We start from the raw sequence: 20267 nt of genomic DNA, 5'->3' as shown, positions 1-20267 counted from the left end.
TACAATAAGGACTGAGCATGCTCAGTGGACATAGAACGTTGACAGATCATTGGGGTCGGAAAACCAGGAACTAGAGCGGTAGACTCATAATCTGGTGAACCAAGTTCGCGTCTCCGCTCCTCCACATGCAGCTGCTGGGTGACCTTGGGCTAGTCACACTTCTCTGAAGTCTCTCAGCCTCACTTACCTCACAGAGTGTTTGTTGTGGGGGAGGAAGGGAAAGGAGAATGTTAGCCGCTTTGAGACTCCTTCGGGTAGTGATAAAGTGGGATATCAAATCCAACTTCTTCTTCTTCTTCTTCTTCTTCTTCTTCTTCTTCTTCTTCTTCACACGACAACATTCCTTACTCATCCCCAAAATTCACAATGTTCCAGTCTCAGCCCCCTCTGGCACCTGCAGTTTAGGAAGAATAATACTGTCCTTCTGGAGCCCCAATCCCTTAATCAGTATATGTGGAATGCGTTGAACTCTAGAAAGTGTCATACAGGTGCTAAGCATGAAAGATGAAACATCGCTGAGGAAAGCACAGGAGGATAAGGAGAAGCCTGGCTTTCGTTCTGCTCCCCTACTTTGCAAATAGCATCCATCTTTTCAATAAATATATTTGGTTGTGAACCACATACTTGTCTGTGATGATTTCTCAGGAAATGTAATCTAAGTGTGACTGACTGGAGATTTTTTTTAAAAGAACTAATCTGATAATTATGGTATCTCAGGCTTTTCTTTTCTTTTTCCAATAAAAGAAAATTCACATTTTTGAACCTGTTAGGTGCATTCATCCACAGTTTCAAAATATTTCTGCCTTAAATAATTATACAATCTTTCTAGCTTATTTACTCCCTTGAAATTTATTTGCTTCCTCAAATAATCTAATCAGCCATATCCCTGGTCTGCTTCTGTTGCTACTCCCAAAGTCTTTATTTGATCTAAAAGCTGCTATTTTTTCTAACTTGGTTTTCTTTCTTATTTTCCTCCTTTAAAAATAAAATACAATAAAATAAAAATACTTCTGATAGATCATTTCACAGCTATTCTAGATTACTGGACAACTGACATTTTGCATCATGCCTGTCAGAGCTACCCTAGGTCCCAGCTCACAAAGGACCAACGCTGCTTCGTTGTTAAGTATAAAAGTCTTTATTGAAGTTCAGTTTCACTTCCAGAGCCGCAGCGCGCAGCCCCACGTCCAAAGTCTCAGACCACTGATGCTCCGTCTGAGTCTCCTCCCCCTTGACACCAATTTAAGATTCTAGCCTTGCTCCACCTTCTCCGCTGCTCCTTCCTCCTCTGGGTCCGCCTGCCCGCCGGGGTTCCGCCCTTTCTAGCCTCTTCTCCCGCTGATTCCCCTGAGCCTTCTCCCTCCCTCCGGCGGGCTTTAGGAGCTGGTTCCCCATCCGGGTCTCCTGCTGTTCCGCGCGCCTGCACATTTGAACTTGGCGCGCGCGCCCAGCCAGCAGCTTTCCTCCTGACCGTTCCACTGCTGCTGTCACTGCTTCCCCCATCGGGGGGGCTAGCTGCAACTGACCTCCCCTCCGTTGGAGGCGTGGTCAGCCCTGACTCCCTCTCTGGAGGAGACACTGCTCCTGACACATGTGACTCCTCCCCCCCACTACGCTCTGGTGGGGAAACTGGTCCTGATCCTCCACTGCTGCTTTGGGGTTCCCCTCTGGCTCCTTGTTTCTGGTGCGTCCCCCCTGGGACGCCCCTTGCCCTGACCATCGGCGCCCCCTTCTGGGAATCTTCTGATTCGCTGGAGAAGCTCATGGAATCTCTCGGGCCACTGTCATACTCCCCTACGCTGCCCTCGGATTCTTCCCCTTCGCTCTCCCAATCCTCTCTCCCCAGTGCTCCTGCTCCTGATTCCCTGACAATGCCCATGGGGAAATATTCACTTAAGATTTGATGAATGACATTTACCACCTTTTCTGCAACACATACCAAAAATACAGCCAATGGCCTTTTTTGCTCAGAGGCAAAATATCTCTGATTACCAGACACTGGGGACAAAGCAACAGGGAATGGGTATCTTGGGTGGTATTCAGCTAAGTTTTACTCAGAGGAGACCCATTGAAATGAATTAAAATGACTGTGGTCTATTATTTCAGCAGGTCTACTCTCATCAATACAGTTAGCTCAGTTGGTTGGAGCATGGTGCTCATAACGCAAAGGTCACGAGTTTAATCTTCTGACAGGCTGTCTATATATTCCTGCATTGCAGGGGGTTGGACTAGATGACCCTCGAGGGCTCTTCCAACTCTACAATTCTATGATTCTGTGAATATCACTCCATGGCCTGCTTGTGAGCTTCCAGGGGGGTCTGATTGATTACTGTAAGCTGCTTGGGACACGACTGGGTGGAAAGCCAGAATGTTATGGTTGCTGTTGCTTAGTCGTTTAGTCGTGTCTGACTCTTTGTGACTCCATGGACCAGAGCACGCCAGGCGCTCCTGTCTTCCACTGCCTCCTGCAGTTTGGTCAAACTCGTGCTGGTAGCTTCGAGAACACTGTCCAACCATCTCGTCCTCTGTCGTCCCCTTCTCCTTGTGCCCTCCATCTTTCCCAACATCAGGGTCTTTTCCAGGGAGTATTCTCTTCTCATGAGGTGGCGAAAGTACTGGAGCCTCAGCTTCTCGATCTGGGATCACTGCCTTGCCGTGGTGAAGGGGCTTGAATAACTCAGAGAAGCTATGAACTATGCCGAGCAGGGCACCCAAGATGAACAGGTCATAGTGGAGAGTTTTGACCAAATATGATCCACCTGGAGGAGGAACCGGCAAGCCACTCCAGTATCCCTGCCAAGAAAACTCCATGGACAAAGACAACAGGCATATAAAAGCCAGAATACAAATAAACAAAACAAAACAAGCAAAAGGTGACCTTGATATGATCCAGGAAGGTGAAATGAAGGAACACAAGAGGTTGTTTTCTGCTGAGTCAGACCATTGATCCAACCAGCTCAGGGTTGTCTGCAATGATTGACAGTGGCTTTCCAGGGTAGCAGTCAGGAAGCATTCCCAGTCCTACCTGGAGATACAAAGAATTTAACCTGGAGTCATTTGCATACAAAGAATTTAACCTGGAATCATTTGCATGCAATATACATGCACTATGGCCCTTCCCCATCATGTTCTTACCCATGATGATCCAAATATGCATGCTGTTCTTTGTTAGCATGCAACAATGTTTTAAAAATATCATCCTCACTGTGTATCTTGATGTATATTTGCCACAATAGGGCAAAGGACAGCAGGTTTGCTTGAGCATTAGCAAAGCCCAAAGAGGCTATTCTTCCTTTGGTCTTTGGAAAGGCTGTATGAGCGTCTGACCCATGAATGAATGTAGCTTGATCTCTCAACCTTGACCACAGTTTTGAAATCTGACCTTCTCCAAAAGAACATTTAGGAGACAGGGGAACAGCTTTTCTTGATCATCTTTCCGTGTCTATCATAATAACTGAATTGGTCTAAACGGATTACATATCCATTTATATCTCTTTGGAATGCAGTTATTCCCTGGCTAAATGAACATTGTCAGCTCATATTCTCCAGCCAGTGATTTGACAGGTTATGACAGCCAGCTGGATAGTCATTTTATTGTTGTTGTTATTATTATAGGCTTACAACTTAGCTGCAAAAATGAACCACGGCTACAATCCCGGTGAGGCTGCGTATGCGAATGTGCTGAACAATCGAAGAAGCAAACTTCAACGATTCTCTTTATCAAACAGCGTGAGAAATGGGGAGCTGGGAATTTTATGTACAGCCGTTGTGGGCTGGTTGTTTTTGATTTTGCCTCTGGCTTTTCTAAATGCAAACAAAATGGACACTTTCCTTCCCATTTTTGTCATCTACCTTTAAATTCTAGAGCTACCTCTTTTAAAGGAACAGAGGAAGCACTTCAGATTGTACGGCTGCCAGCCATCATTTCTCCGTGCTTTTTTCATTTGGAATTGCTAGCCTCTAAGAAACTCCAAGATAAAGGAGAGCAAAGAACCATTGGGGAAGGCAATGGCAGAATGAAGGACATGCAGAGGTGGGTGAAGAACATTTAAGATACAACCCACTTATATTGAAGAGGGCAGCAACATTCCCTTGGAATTGAATAGCTTGTTATTGGGCCCCATGAAAGCAGAAGCTGGCAAAAATGTGAATTCTCTTTAAAGTTATCTTTCTGAAAATAGTTCAGTGCAGTGAAGAAAGCATACACACACTAACTGAACAGTATATACAAAAAAGAGAAAGACCAAACCCTGGGTAAAAATGCTTACAAATAATACGAATATTGCAAAACATCGATATCATATTGCAATCCAAACTATTTTGAATCCAGTGGTTCAGGTTCCACGCTCTGGAGCACCAGAATACAAGCTCAGTCCCTTCCAATATTTGAAGCTGGTTATCGCATCACCTCTCTGTCTTCTCTTCTCTAGGCTAAACAAATTCCCTCAGTTGCTCCTCATAACACGTGCTTTCCAGACCCTTGATCATCTTAGTCTCTGCACATGTTCTAGCTTGTCAATATTCTTCTTAAACTGTGGTGTCCAGAACTGGACACAGGACTCCAGGTGGGGTCTGACCAGTGCAGAATAGAGTGCCACTATTATTTCCTTTGATCTGGACACTCCCATTGATGCTGTCAAATTGCATTAGCTTTTTTTTGCTGCTGCATCACACTGTTGTCTCGTGTTAAGTTTGCAGTTTACTAAAACCCCTAGATTCTTTTCACATATACTGCTGGCAAGCCACGTGTCCACCACCCTGTGCTTGTGCATCTGATTATTCCTGCCTCTACTGGTCCGGGGGGGGGGTTACCATGCGGCGTGGTCTGAGTCCGGTCCTGGGTCGAGGGTCTGGAGGCTGTCTGTCAAGGGCGAAGCAGAGTCCAAGGCAAGGAGCCGGGCGTGGTCAGGAACTCCGGAAGAGCAGGTCAGGGTGCTGGCAGGAACAGGTTTCCAGTGATGTTGCTCCCGCAACCTGGGACTGGGCTGACTGGCCTTTATCTCCTCTGGGGCCTAGGGCAGTCCCGGCCCACAGGTGACTCGCCTCTCCTGGCCTGGAGGCGAGCACTCCTCCTGAGAGAACTTCGTTCCCTCCTCCTCTCTGCCCTGAGCCTCTGAGGCTCCGGAGAGGCTGGAGGGTTACTGGACCCAGAGGCAACCTCACCTTCCTCTGACAGGGCTGGGAGAGGAGCACCTGCAGGCAACAGGTCCTTAATCACCTCCGGAGCCAGAGTGGATTCATCTGGTGTCTGCTCCTGAGGATCCGGCACAGGTGCGGGCCCTTCAGATTCAACCCCTGCCCTGGCTCAGCCGGCCCTGGAGGCGGGGACTCCTGTGCAGGCTGGGATTCTTCAGGTTCAGCCTCTGAATCAAATTCCCAGACCATCACACTGCCTAAATGCAGAAGCTTGCATTTGTCCTTATTATAATACATTCTCTTAGTTTGGACTCAGGTCTGCATTTCGTTAAGGTGCAATCCCCACATTAGGCAAAAATATTCCTGCATTGCCGGGGTTAGACTAGATGACCCCAACTCTATGATTCTATGGTTGCATGCACGCTGTCATTGGGTTCTTATGACCCATGAAGGTAACCAAGAAGTATACCTTGGATCAGGACCCTGCTGATGTATGCATCAAAAGCAAATTTCTTTCCTTTTTAAATTTTTATTGCAAAGTAAATAATCAATGCCCACAACCACTCCCCTCTCTTCCAGGGAGGAGAGTCTATACCAAACCATACATAAATAATAATATAAAGAAAGAAAAAATGGAGAAGAAAAAGAACAAATGCAAAGAAAAGTAGTCAGTAAAAGAATAAAGAGAAGTATAATATTTCAATACAATAAACACTATCTTACAAAATAATAGTAATAATAGACTTCCATCACTCTCACAACACTTCCTTTCACATTTCATATTTTATTTGTATTTTGATATTATTTTCATCTTAATATATAGATATGTATATATGTATGTTTTCCCTTTTCCATTCACGAGGTCATTCTAGACGCAGCCAAAGTTTTACATTAGAACCTTGTCTTTCTAAATAATCATTTGTGCACTTTCATTCCTTCTTGACTGTTTTCATTGGCTTTAGTCTTATTATATCCGTCAATTTGGCCAGTTCCAAATATTCACAGAATTTACATAGCCATTCCTCTTTCGTCGGTACCTGGTTACCCTTCCAGTATTTATCCACCAGGATTCTCGCCGCTAATGTCACGTACAAAAGCAAATTTCATAACACACAGTTATGTGTTCTCTGGCCATTTATATCTTTTCCAAAACAAATCACATTTAATTTTTACAAGCAGCAAAGAAAGCCCTCTGCTCTTGGAGTCATTTTTTTTTTAAGGTATGACTGGGAGAGGTGACAATCATTCAGAAAATGTATCTGTGCACACACTGAGGTCTACTAATGTCTGAAACAGTCCACTTGTTTCTGCTTGCCTTCGTTGCTGCCTCCATCCTAAAATCTGGGAAGAGAGAACCTCTCACAGAAGATTTCTCAAGTCTGGTGCAGATCTGAAAAGACAGGGTAACCTATGACTACATTCACTGCTGGGTCTCAAAAGGGCAGTGTCTGATGCTGTGCAAGCAGCCGCTGAGCGGAACAATTAGTCACGACAGTCCCTGCACTACCAGGTGCATTCACCAGAGAAGATTGCCAGACCTTTGCAGTCCAAAGACTACGGGGATGTGGAAGTTACTCTCCGACAAGCAATGATGCACTGATGTGGCATTCTGGGGGACTGCTGCAGGATGACTTATGCAGAAGCAGTTTTAAGGCTTCATTTGTTTGTTTAATGGCACTGTTCTGCCAATAACTACAAGGACAACGAAACAACAAGGGACGTGGGTGGCACTGTGGTCTAAACCACAGAGCCTAGGGCTTGCTGATCAGAAGGTCGGCAGTTTGAATCCCCGCGACGGGGCGAGCTCCCATTGCTCGGTCCAGCTCCTGCCCACCTAGCAGTTCAAAAGCACGTCTAAGTGCAAGTAGATAAATAGGTACCACTCCGGCGGGAAGGTAAACAGTGTTTCCTTGCACTGCTCTGGTTTGCCAGAAGCGGCTTAGTCATGCTGGCCACATTACCCAGAAGCTGTCTGCGGACAAATGTCGGATCCCTCAGCCTATAGAGCGAGATGAGCGCGCAACCCCAGAGTTGTCTGCGACTGGACCTAACAGTCAGGGGTACCTTTACCTTGTTTGCTTAATGGCACTGTTCTGCCGACAACGAAACAACAAGGAGTCCACTTAAATTCAAAGCCTCCTTTGCACCATATTCGCCTCATGGAGCTACAATCCCAGAGTTCCCTAAGGAAGAGGGATTGGTGGTTAAACTACTCAGAACTGTGGCTCTGTGAGGAAAACAGGTTTCCTAGCAACTCTCAATGACAGTTTCCCAGGATTCTTTGGGGGCAGCAATGGCTGTTTAAAGTGGGTCATGCGGCAACTAGAATAGAGTGGATGCAGTAACCAGAGAGATGGAGGTTCCGATCCTATACATTCTTACCTTGGAGTAACTCCCACTGAATTGAACAGAATGTACTATTAGGTAGACATACGTAGAATTCTGCTGCAGCAATGCATGCCATGCTCTTTGGCTCCCAATATTATTAGGGATTTCGTTGATCTCTGTTCAGAATTGGGGTAGTAACTGTCGGAATTCAAGCCTTCAGTCAGAGGAATTTGCCACTCTCCAGGTGCCCGGCTTGGATTCCTTGTTGATCTCCCCCGTCAGCGGCTCCCGGCAAGACAAGGCGAGATCTCTTATCGGCGATCCTTCTCAAACGTGAGAAGAACACAACCACTCCCCCTGCCATCCCCAGGGAGGGGAGAGAGACAGACAGAAATGTATTTACATGCCTTTATTTCTGTCTTTCCAGCAGAGAAAACGTGTCTGCACTCTCTTAACATCAACAGCAGAGAGAGAATAACTCCTCCCATGTACTTCCAGTACAGGGCCATGTGACACTCTGAGCTAACATCCGGTGCTCAGTGCACAGAATAGACTGTCCCTTGTTCCCACGGTACAGTCCCAAAACATCAACATCCTGTTTGGCTTTCCAGCCATCTGGAGCACTCAGCCAGCATTGCTCCTTTTCGTAACATCCTCCCCCAAAAGAATCAATGCGTGTTGCGGCAAGCAAAGCGTGATCCAGAGAAGAAAACAAACAGTTGTTATACACATAACACTCCCCTGTTGTTACAGTTCCACCCTTGGAACTCCTCGCCACTGGTTTCCCCAGTGTACCTCTCTGGTTGTCTGGCTTCCAAGGAATGAGTGCATCTGCATTACCTTGGCTAGCGACTCTCTGTTGTGTCTTTGTCTCTGACTTAGACACAGCTCCAACCTGTCCTCGGTTGTGTACAACAGCAACACATGCAACAGCTAAGTTAGCAAACTCTTTTGAGTACCTTTTGGGTGGTTCACCCTTCGTAACTCTCTCAGATCTGCGTATGAGGTGCTGATCCTCTCTGCTCACTGGTTCAGTCTCAGGACTCTTAGGAGAACCAGTTCCAATAGTAAACAGTGGTTCATCCTTCACCTGTGAAGGTCTATCCATTGTGTGAGATTTCCTCTCAATGACTGTGACAACTGAGCTCTCTGAGCTATCACTGTCGCTCTCAGTACCACTGTAATCTGTAAAATCATCATCATCATCTGAATTGTCCTCTGTGGGAAATGTGTGTACTATCACTCTCTCCTGTTCAGGAGCACTCTCTAGAAATTTTGTGAGAATCACCTGACCAGATTCAGACAAAATTACTCTGTAGAGACCCTTTTCATATCCCACAAAAATGCCTCTGGCATTCTTTACTCCACCTGGAGCTTCTGTCCTCACATGAGACCCAAAAACCTTGAAATGGGCAACAGAAGGTTTTCTATGGAACAGTTTCTCAAAAGGAGAACTTCCCAACTCTTTTGAAACCTTTCTCAACCACGTATAACAATACGACATTAGCGACTCGGTCCAGAACTCATGTGGCAGATGTGAACTAAGCAATTGCGCATTCATCCCCTTTTGCAATTCTTTGTTCACCCTTACACAGACACCCCTGTTCCACACTTCCGCTGAAACAGCAACCTTGTGTCTTATCCCTTTCTTCTGCAGGAACTCCTGAAAATCCTGTAAAAGAAAAACTTGCTTCTCATCTGTTAAAAGACAATCAATGTTAGCATCATGCATATTTTTAACCTTGTCACAAAACTCCTGAAACCTTTCCAAGGCTTCCTGTGGCCTCTGTAACACATAAATCCAGACAAAGTTAGAGAAATGATTCACACACACAAGATAAAATCTTGCATTGCCTCTAGATGGTTCTAGAGGACCAATTACATCAGCATACACCCGCTGAAACGCTCTGTCGACCCTGGCCATCTTCTTGGCGCTCGTTTTGGTCACACCTGCAAGAGAAATCAAGTTGGACTCAGAATTACATTCCATGTAATCACTTTGGTCAAAAGTCAACAAATACAGTCCATCTTTCTCTCTGGCAGAAAGATACAAATCTCCATCTTTGAAGATCTTGCAGCTCTCAGCATCATAGGACAGTTTCAGTCCTTTCTTTGCAATCTGCGAAACACTCAGCAGATTGAACTTCAATTCAGGAACCAAGTAAACATTGTGTATAGTCAGGTTCAGACTCTTAAGATACACAGTTCCAATCCCGGTCGCGTCCAGCTCCTGACCGTTGGCTTGTTTCACAGCGAAGCTTTGCTTCTTAAACGTTGAAAAGAGCCCTTTGTGTGGGGACATATGACAAGTACAGCCCGTATCGATTATAAACGAGTTTCCAACATCTGGCGTTGTTCCTTTCGCCATCAAAGCCTTTGCAGGTTTCACCGAAGACTTGGTATGACCTTTGCCTGCTGCCTCAGGCTTTGCTGAGCGGCCCTTAGCTCCTTTAGGCTGGCGTGGCTTCTTGCAGTTCCGCTGAAGATGCCCAGCCTGTCCACAATTGTAATATCGGACAACGTTCAAAGCTACAGCATTCTCTTCAGTAGCAACATCAGTGGGGGAATTAGAACTCCGTTCCTCCCTCCCCCTGTCCTTAACTTCCAGAGCAGCAAGGCGGTCGTGTTCATTCAAAACAACGGCACACACCCTCTCCGCGGTCAAATCTTGCGCCAGAAGGGAACCAAGCTGACTGGCAACGGTTTTGTAAGTCCGATTTAGGCTGTTTATCATCATGAAGCAAAACACTTCCTCCTGTAGACGGAAATTGCGTTCCACCATCTGTTGGCACAGATATTTCATTTCCGTCAGGTGCGCTTGAACATCTCCATCAGGCGCAAGCCTCAGATTGGTCAGCTTCTCAAAATACAGCAACGCTGAAGAACCAGCATCCCTCTGATGTGTTCTACGCAGCGTTTCCCAAATCTCTTGCGCGTATTCCAAATCCTGAATATGCACAAGTTGATCATCCGAGACACACAGAATTATAGCCGTCCTGGCCTTCACATTCTGTGATTCCCAACCTCGCGTTGGTGCTTGAGGGATGGGGTTCTCAATCACCCCAAAAATCCTCTGATTCTGCAGCAGGGCCTTCATCTTTACAGACCAAGATGAATAATTGTCATTAGTCAGGGGAGGCGGGTAAGGCAAGCCTCCCCCCTTCTTGGCATCCATTTTGAATCCAAGTCTCAGCTCTCACTCTCGAGCCTGTAAAATCCAAAAGTCTCTTTTGGGTTGTTTACTGCCTCTCTGGCAGGCAAAACTGCAAGTTGTCTCAAAGTCCTTGCAAAGAAGCGAAGACAAAACAACTTTCGCTTTCCCAGGCTCTCACTGAGCCAGCCCCATGTGTCAGTAACTTTCCACTTTACTGACTGTTGTTGCCTAGCAACCGTGCATACCTTTCGTCAGATAGGATTTCTTATCTAGCCACAAGTATTCCTGGTATGCAAGCCTTTGCTCTCAGAGCTGTTTTTCCAAACGCAGCTTCTGTGAACCAGAGAATAAATCAATCTGCGTTCACACTTTCAGCCCGAAATTCAGCATACCTTTTTGGGGCTCCGATGCTTGGAAAACACCCCCTCTCGGTGTCCATCCGTCTGTTCAGCTTCTGGCTGCAATGCAGACGTTATCTTCTTTCCTTGGTGCAGAGGATGGCACACGATCCATCAACCTCTCACCTCTCATGCTGATTCCCATGGATCAGATAACCAGAGGCGTCTGCTACCATTTGTCGGAATTCAAGCCTTCAGTCAGAGGAATTTGCCACTCTCCAGGTGCCCGGCTTGGATTCCTTGTTGATCTCCCCCATCAGCGGCTCCCGGCAAGACAAGGCGAGATCTCTTATCGGCGATCCTTCTCAAACGTGAGAAGAACACAACCACTCCCCCTGCCATCCCCAGGGAGGGGAGAGAGACAGACAGAAATGTATTTACATGCCTTTATTTCTGTCTTTCCAGCAGTACAGAGAAAACGTGTCTGCACTCTCTTAACATCAACAGCAGAGAGAGAATAACTCCTCCCATGTACTTCCAGTACAGGGCCATGTGACACTCTGAGCTAACATCCGGTGCTCAGTGCACAGAATAGACTGTCCCTTGTTCCCACGGTACAGTCCCAAAACATCAACATCCTGTTTGGCTTTCCAGCCATCTGGAGCACTCAGCCAGCATTGCTCCTTTTCGTAACAGTAACATCCCCACCATGTCTGGGGCTACTTAAGAAAGACCCACATGCTTGGAGCAAAACCAGAAGGCAGATCCTGAAGTTGGCCTGAGAAGGTTTTGTACCACTTTGTGTTAATATTTTAAATTGTGAACTGCCCCGAGATCTATGGATGAAGGGTGGTATACAAATTTAAATAATTAATTTAATTAATAATATTATAAAGCGATTAATTAATTAATTAATTAATATTATAAAGTGATAGGATACTGCTTCACGTGTACAGTGCAGATGGGGCCTAAGATATAAAAACCAGAAAGCAATGTGTCTGCAACAATGAAAACAAAAGCCACTCGCCCGCCCCCAAATTAAAACACTGGCTTAAAAACAGAATGGCCCAGATTACATACACCTGGGTGCATAGGATGGTCTTCACCTGGTTCCTCTGAATACCAGTTGCCAGTAATCACAAAGTCAGGCAAGTGCTGCTGTGCTGAGGTCATAATTGCAGGCATCCCATAGTCATCTAGTTGACCACTGTGAGAACAGGATTGTGGATTAGATCGGGCCACTGATCTGACCTGGTGGGATTCTTTTAATCTTCTTCATTGACACTGACAGCTCTGTATATCTACCATGTCAGTATGTGATGGATGGTGCTGGCTGGTTGAGACAGACTGGTGTCAATCCATGATATTTTTGGATTTGGGATATTTTTGGAGTGTATCTTCACTATAAATATCCAGTTCTCTATCTGCTAAACTCTGCCATCCAGCTGATGCTGAGATAAATCTACAGTGGGTGTGTTCTTGATAGCTTGACAAGCTGTGGGGGAAATTGGGAGCCCAAGCAGCCTTTGTTCTTTAGTGGGCAGGGCATCTACTTGAACCAAGGATATATGGATTCCAACTTCCACTTGCAGTGCAATCCTAGCTTTGTACACTCAGAAGTAAGTCCTACTGAATTCAAGGCGGCTTCCTCTGAGATAGCTAGGGTTAGGATTACAGCCTCAGTCATGAAGCTCTGGTGTGAGCACACAAGCATCCCCAGATTGTCGTTGATGGTCAGTGAATGCTGGTGCAGGGATTGGGTGGTAGGTGGTGGCAAAAAGAGCATGGAGATTGGGAAGGGTGGGTGGGTGGGGAGAGTGTACAGATTGAATGGGGTGTGTGTGTCCCGCTTTCCCATCCTAAAATGTTTTCTATCCTTAGATGTCATGGTATTGAAGGAGAATGAAGGGAAGGAGGAGAGACAGGCAGAGGAAGGGGGGCAGGAAGTGGCGGTGGAGGAAAGAAGGGAGAGCTAGAAGGAGGAACAGCTCACAGATGTTGGAACAGAGCCTCAACACCGCACAGGAAGTTCTGGCACAGACAGTGAAGCAATGCCTGTTCCGTCTGCCCAGGAAAGGAGAGTGTTAAAGAGGAGGGGACAGAGACATCACATGAAAATTCCACGTCTTTTCTGTTGGAGAAGGGGCGGGCGTAAGGCACTCCAAGAATCTGAGCCGGATGATTCGGATTCATGATTGTAACGTGCTGCTTGTACATATGTAAAATAAAGGCTGTATATATGTATCTCAGAGTGAGCAGAGGCATTTCTTGCGGAGAGCGTTCATAAGCCATCACATTAGATGACACCCCTGACCCAGGCACCCACTGGATGATGCAAATACCTTTCCTGACTTTTTCAGGATTTCTGAATTCAAGCCCTTTATTGTTAATATCCATTTTCCTGGGGATTAAAATCCTAACTGTAGCCACTTAGAAAACACACACATACACACCTGATATATAAAGTAAAGGCAATCACTGTCATCTCTTAAGTACCCATTAATCTTTAAAGAGATGCCTTTTGTTTTATACATTGATTTTCTCAAAGTACACAAATGAAAAACACCAGCCACCGCAGTAACCTCAGCTGCAAGCCAACAGTTTCAGTAGGGATTGTGGCTGCTTAAACAAGAGTAACAGAAGTTCAGAACCAAAGTTGTGTCTCCTATGTGTGATACAGCAGCAGAATAAGATGAGTGGGTGGAGTCATTTTTTCTCCAGAAGTTGGAAGAACAGTAGACGTAATGCAAGAACTTCAGCTCAGCTCCTTGTCTCGTCATCCACCCAGGCCCTAAAGAGAGCTTGAATATTTTACAGAGGAGGTCAAAGGTTTGCTTAGCCTCCATTGCATTTTGGTGCATGAGAGGGCTTGCCCGGTTTTAACCTGCTGTTCCCAGCTCCAAATATTTGTGATGTGAGTCACCGCAACTGAATCAATTGATCGATAAATGCAGAACAGCATTCTTCCCATCTCCTTCCCTCTGACTGTCCCTTCCCATTAGCTAAGGGGGTGGACTAGCCACTGTACCTTTTGCTTCCCTCCCCATTCTTCTTTTCCTTTCAAATTGTGCCAATTTGATGATGCGTCTGTGACCAGGGGATGCTTTATTTTTTTTTTAATACCACTACAGCACTTATAAGGGTTTAGGCTCTTCATAAGTGTTTCAAACAACAACTTACTGGCACAGCATGAATTCTATTGCCAGAAATTCTCTCAAGCCTCCTGCCTCTCACTCACTCACTCTTTTTCTCTCTTCCATTAAGCATTTCTATATTTGAGAGGCAACTGAGAAAGGATTTAAAGCCATATGTGAGTAGAATTCATTTTCATGGTTTCCAAATGTTAATATCGTCCACCCAAGTCACAGAGAGTTCATTTTAAGGATGTGGCTTTACAAGAAAGAAAAAAACAACCACCTCTGGTTCAAAGCAAATAAACAGCAGAGCTGCATTTTTGAGACTAAATCGTCTATAGCAAACCCAGCCATGTGTAGTACTAAAGTATATGGAAGATGCGTGCAGGGAATAACAGTTAGTGGGATCCTCTTCCTCCTTATCAGTGTCTAGATGTGGAATTCTTTTCAAAGGTCTACTATGGCAGTCTAGAAGCCAACGTTGAAAGTTGAGAAGCAGGGTCATTATCTGCATTGCTGATAAGTCAGACTCATCTCGCTGTGAACTGTCATCAGGTATAGCCATTCCACCAGGCTGTAAAAGATGGAGAAGAGGGAAACAGTGTCGCTCCAATGGTACCTCTAGGGTACCACTTCCATCAACCTTCTCCCTCTAACAGCTGACACACAGCATTCCTTCCATCAAGCTGCAACAGAGGGAAAGATGGAAAGCAGTGCTCGTCTCTTTCAGCTGCTTCCATCCAAGCTGGTTGTTCTGTAACTATTATTACGACTACTACAATTAATGTATTAATCACCTCCTAAACTGCCGTCTCAAGAACTAAGTTGACTGAGGTTGCTCTTTTCCTCTTCCCCCCAGATGCCATGCCTCTCAGATTGTAAGCATGAGGACAGGGGCTGTCTCATCATTCATCTTTGTCAGCTGTATGAGTCAGAGACTGGGCATAGGAGGAATGGTGGAGACCACCTCCCCATCCTGACCCTTTCAGGAAGGAGGAAGACAGTATAGATTTACAACAGGGGGTTGGGGGAGGTGGCAGCTCAGAGGCAGTTGAGGGGGAAAGTTGGGAAACCATGGGAAACACAGAACAACACCCAGCTGACATGTTGTCATTAGAAGGCATTCCAGACCCTCCAGCTCAAAGAACCTGGCGAGCCTTGAAAGTAGGAGAGCAAAGAGCTCAAAGACAGAGGGCACGTAGCAGCACCCATAGAGGAGATGATGAGAATGACAAATGAGGAAGTGGGAGAGACTGGGGGTGGAGATTTACTCGGGACAACCCCATTATCCAAGAGGCTGGATTCTATACCCTCTCTCTGTAAAGATTGAAATAAAAAAGGACTGTAAGAAACTTTTCCTTGTCTTTATACTTTCCTGGGTAACCAGCTGGGAGTCGATGACAGCATCCTGACAGTATGGGAACATTTTTTGGCTAGGGTAAAAATGCTTCAAAAAATGAGCAGCACATCAGAATTCTCAGATAGTACAGTTGGGTTTTAAAAAATCATATTTAAGGAAGATGATCTACGTATAACAAAGGCACCGGCCAAACTTTTTAGTTTTACTTTAGTCATTGTCAGGGCCTGTTTAAATATTTTCTCAGCAGTGAAGCTGTTCTGAAAATAACTTCCATGTCGTTGGGCTCCGTGTAGCTGTGAGAAGAGAACATTTGAATCTCCTTCCCCCATGGATCTGCCAGATTGTGTGGGAAGGTGTCCGTGCCAATGCAGCTTCTCCCCATGTGGGAAAGAGAATTCAAACATTCTTGTAGCCACATGGAGTCCTGACCGTGTCGAAGCCATTTTCAACAGCTGCCACGCTAGCGAGAGAAAGTTTGAATTGGGGGCTCAGTTAGATCTTGCCTCAGGTGTAGCTCAGAGCTACGCAGGGAAGCAAAGGGTGTCAGTTTTTAAAATAAATATTCCAGCCTAACTAATTCATGAATTTATGAATATGGTTTCTACCAATATTCTAAATGCCACCTGAAATGCTAGAGAATGATCTTGCTTCCAGGGTAGACCCTGTAACATACAATGCCAGCCAGTCAAGGCTCCCCACAGCAAGTCTGATCCAGGGGTATATAAAGGTCTTGCCTTTACCACAAGAGAGATAAATTAGTTCCTCCTCTGCATGATGCGCAAGAAGCACGCAAGGAGGAAATGGAAGCCACAGTTGGTTTGAGGTCACTCCACACCATACATTTAAAGCACTCCTTTACCACTTTAAGAGCCATGGCTCCCCTCAAAGGATCCTGGGAACTGTAGGTTGTTAAGGGTGCTGAGATCCTTCACAAACTACCACTTCCAAGATTCTATGGGGAGGGGGTAACTGTGACATAAAGTAGTATAAGAGTGCTTTAAACATATGGTGCGGATGTGACTGAATGCCTGAAGGCATTAACAGAGGTGAACAAATCTACTGCCAGTCTGTATCACTTTGGCATGTTTTTACCTACAATTCTGTTCCATTCCATTTCTGCATTGATCTGATTTTTAAAAAAATCAAAATTGGGCAGTGGCAGCAGCCAGATTCCCGCCCCCTACAATTCTTCTGGGAACAATTCTAAATTATGGGGTAGTAGTGTTCGAAATAGGGACGAGGGTGGCGCTGTGGGTTAAACCACAGAGCCTAGGGCTTGCCAATCAGAAGGTCAGCGATTCAAATCCCCGCGACAGGGTGAGCTCCCATTGCTTGGTCCCTGCTCTTGCCAACCTAGCAGTTCGAAAGCACATCAAAGTGCAAGTAGATAAATAGGCACCGCTCCGGTGGGAAGGTAAACAGCGTTTCCATGCGCTGCTCTGGTTCGCCAGAAGTGGCTTAGTCATACTGGCCACATGACCCAGAAGCTGTACGCCAGCTCCCTCGGCCAATAAAGCGAGATGAGCGCCGCAACCCCAGAGTTGTCCGCGACTGGACCTAATGGTCAGGGGTCCCTTTACCTTTAGTGTTCCAAATGGGAAATTTTATAGTTAAAGAACAGGATGGGCTACTCACTGGAGGATTTTCTCCACTTGAGGCTGTTTGGGGGAAATGCTGTAGTTCAACTGCTTTGCATACAAAAGTTCCTAGCCTCAAACCCCAGAATCTCCAGCTTGGGCTGGAAAAGACTCTTGCCTGAAACCTTGGAGATCTGTTGCTGATCAGTGGTGACGATGGTGAACCAGATGACCTGAACTGGCACAAGGCAGCTCCTTCTGTTTCTAAGTGGCGGCGGCAAAGCTGTTTGCAAAAATGAAGGGGGGAAAATGACTTAAACCCTCTGCTGCCTCATCTGTCCCCAGTAAAAAATCACTATAATTAACAAACACCACGATATCTACAAAAATGACTCTATAAAAGTGTGTGTGTATTTTCAGTGAAGCCTGATTACAAAGTCAGCCCAGAGCTACACTATACATTTTAAGTGGTATGATGCCCCTTTAGAAATTCATGGCTTCCCCCAAAGAATTCTGGGAGCTGTAGTTTGTTAAACATGCTGAGGGCTGTTAGGAGACCCCCATTCCCACCCCCCAACAGAGCTACAATTACCAAAACTCCCTGTGAAGAAGGATTGACTGTTAAACCACTGCAAACTGTTACTTGGTGAGCAGAATGGGGTCTCCTAGCAACTCTCAGAACTCACAACTACATCTCCCAGAATTCTTTGAGGGAAGCTATTACTGTTTTAAGCTATTACTGTTTAAAGTGGTGTCATAGGGTTTTAAATGTATGGTGGGAATGTGGCCATGTCTTCTGCACTCTCTCCTTCAGGAAATGTGCTATATACAAGTTGTCCTTAACTCCCCACTATTTTGACAAAAGAGGAGTACAAAAGAAAGTAATGAGGGCCTTTTAATTTGTTTGTTTGTTTGCTTGTTCATTTGCTTTATATATTAAAAAAACCCTATTACGAACCTATTACGAATAAGTTCCATGTAGCTGTTATATACAGTACCGGTATGTGCATTTATTATATCTTTGTATGTTTCCTTGGAATTTGTGTAGCTATTACAGTGGTACCTCAGGTTAAGTACTTAATTCGTTCCGGAGGTCCGTACTTAACCTGAAGCTGTTCTTAGCCTGAAGCACCACTTTAGCTAATGGGGCCTCCCACTGCCGCTGCGCCGCTGGAGCACGATTTCTGTTCTCACCCTGAAGCAAAGTTCTTAACCTGAAGCACTATTTCTGGGTTAGCGGAGTCTGTAACCTGAAGTGTATTTAACCTGAAGCGTATGTAACCCGAGGTACCACTGTATATTACAAAGTGTCTATGTTTATATGATTTAGAACTACGAACAGCTGATGAAGCCCCTTCGGGCGAAACAGGGGAATAGTCAGGAATCCTTGCCTTGTTTGCCTGTGCCAGCATCTACCAGTGCCAGTTTCTTTTGTCTACCAACTTTATCATCTTCATTAGACACTTAGATTATTTCATGTCACTCTTCTAAGGAATACGTCATACAGAAAAATACAAGAGAAGATGAAGAAATTAGAAACGAATGTATTACGGCACTGACAAATAGGATTTGTATTTTGTACATACTGGATTTGGTTGTCAACTGAATAAGCTACATTTCAATATATTATGTCACGATGTTGATTTTGACGCTATGAGAAGCGGTATCTAATTTTCGAGAAGTAGTTTCTAGTAAATAACTTTGCAGTTGTTATCATACAGCCTATTACGTCTATGTGTTTTTTCAATTGGATTTGCGTAATATAGGCATTCTGGTAGCTTTGTTTTTCTTTGTTTTATATGGCAACATAGTGATCTGGCTCCCATGAAATTTGTTTCCACGACAGGGATTTTCATTCCAAACAGGCCAAGGTTGTTACTGAATTTAGCTTATAGTGACATTTGAAGTAAATTTGGGAGGGTCTTCTTTGAGCAGCACATCTGAGAGGTTTTGACAGGGGGAAAAGATCAATAAGACCAGCAAATTTTCTTGAGGGGAAAGGGAGTGTTTGTTCACAACCAGCGGCTAACATCACAGGCCATCCATAATATGAGCAAAATAAACATCTCCAGTGACACTCTGGACTGTCACATTTCCTCCCGCAGAATAGCAATCCAACATGGCTGCTCTTCTACCTTCTGCTCAGAATGTTATCAGCAAGTTATTTTTGGATTGCTAGCGAGGTTACTCTGTGTCTGCATGACTTGTCCATGCAACATCGTTCAAAACAATATTTATTATTCATACGGCAAACATATCTCCCATGAAATGGACAGTTTTTGTTGCAATGGAAGCTTTTTAAGGGTTACAGAGAACGATAACAAAGAATGTCACTTGGAAATGCATGTGAGGAAGAGGAATGGACCTGACGCACATTTCTCTCGCATTTTACATTTATGCATTTCTCCCTTCCCTTCTCTTTTACTCTATCCTCATAAGTTTTGCTTTGGCCTTCAGTGCCAGGAACTGCCTCACAGTCCCTTAAGTTTCTCCTTGCCCATCCTAGAGATGAGTGAATCTGTCAATTTCAGTTTCTCTCATTTCCCCAGTCTTCAGTTTGGTGCTGCACATTTCCACATCAGTTTGCTTTTTCTTTCTTTTTTTAAAAAAGGAAAAAGTCATTGTGGAATATCTCCGGCATTTTAGTGCAAATCCCCTTAGGTGAGTGAAGTTTACACACTAAAAAAACCAAAAACATGCCAAAACTTTAAATCAGCAGAGTTAAAAGCCACCCATATAATCAGTATACAGAAGCAAAATCAAGCACTTCAAAGTAATCCATGAACAGTGTCCCAAATGGCCGTGCTGATTCACCAACCTCCCCCCAAGGCCTACGTGAACTGAAGGCTCTTTTGTATTTCCACTTCTGGAAGCTGTTTCATGCCCCAAATATTGAAAGTACAAAGCTGTAGCACATGGACCTCACCTGCTAGCAAATTCCTACATGAGCATTGCTTCCAGGGGCTACGGATCTGAAAGTAGGTGAGAGCCGAGGGCTAATCCTTCACTTGCTAGCCTTCCCCAGGGATATTGATGCATTAGTACTGTAGCTCCGATACTGACGACCTGGGAAAAGAAAATACCGTGTGTGTTGGCTGTGAATCACTTGTGTTGGCGGCCAGCTTCAAAGCAGAACTGACAGTGATTCCTCAGCTTTTATAGCTGAAGCCTTGCTCATCGCAGTTCTGCTGGAAAGAGTCAGGCACCCAGTGAAGAACATGACCTGCAGCAATCCCAAAG

General features: G+C 45.1%; 3 long non-coding RNA genes across 4 annotated transcripts; 1 reads left to right on the top strand and 2 right to left on the bottom strand.

Moving 5' to 3' along the window:
• Positions 1-6072: 6072 nt before the first annotated feature.
• On the bottom strand, positions 6073-12565 carry LOC310745616. Its single transcript, XR_014540232.1, has 2 exons — positions 12039-12565; positions 6073-6526 (listed from the first exon to the last, which is right to left on the bottom strand). It is a non-coding gene; the product is annotated as an uncharacterized lncRNA (long non-coding RNA).
• A 1427-nt stretch (positions 12566-13992) lies between these two features.
• Positions 13993-17687, bottom strand: LOC310745584. 2 transcript variants are annotated; one of them, XR_014540183.1, is made up of 4 exons: positions 17620-17687; positions 17086-17310; positions 14051-14664; positions 13993-14007 (listed from the first exon to the last, which is right to left on the bottom strand). It is a non-coding gene; the product is annotated as an uncharacterized lncRNA (long non-coding RNA). The 2 variants fall into 2 exon arrangements; XR_014540184.1 differs by lacking the exon at positions 13993-14007 and having other exon boundaries at positions 14031-14664.
• On the top strand, positions 14186-18738 carry LOC310745614. Its single transcript, XR_014540230.1, has 2 exons — positions 14186-14266; positions 18358-18738. It is a non-coding gene; the product is annotated as an uncharacterized lncRNA (long non-coding RNA).
• The last annotated feature ends 1529 nt before the right edge of the window (positions 18739-20267 follow it).

This window comes from Podarcis filfolensis (assembly GCF_964270895.1).
Source record: "Podarcis filfolensis genome assembly, chromosome: 12".
Lineage (NCBI taxonomy): Eukaryota > Metazoa > Chordata > Lepidosauria > Squamata > Lacertidae > Podarcis > Podarcis filfolensis.
This window is presented reverse-complemented; position numbering and strand designations above follow the sequence as displayed.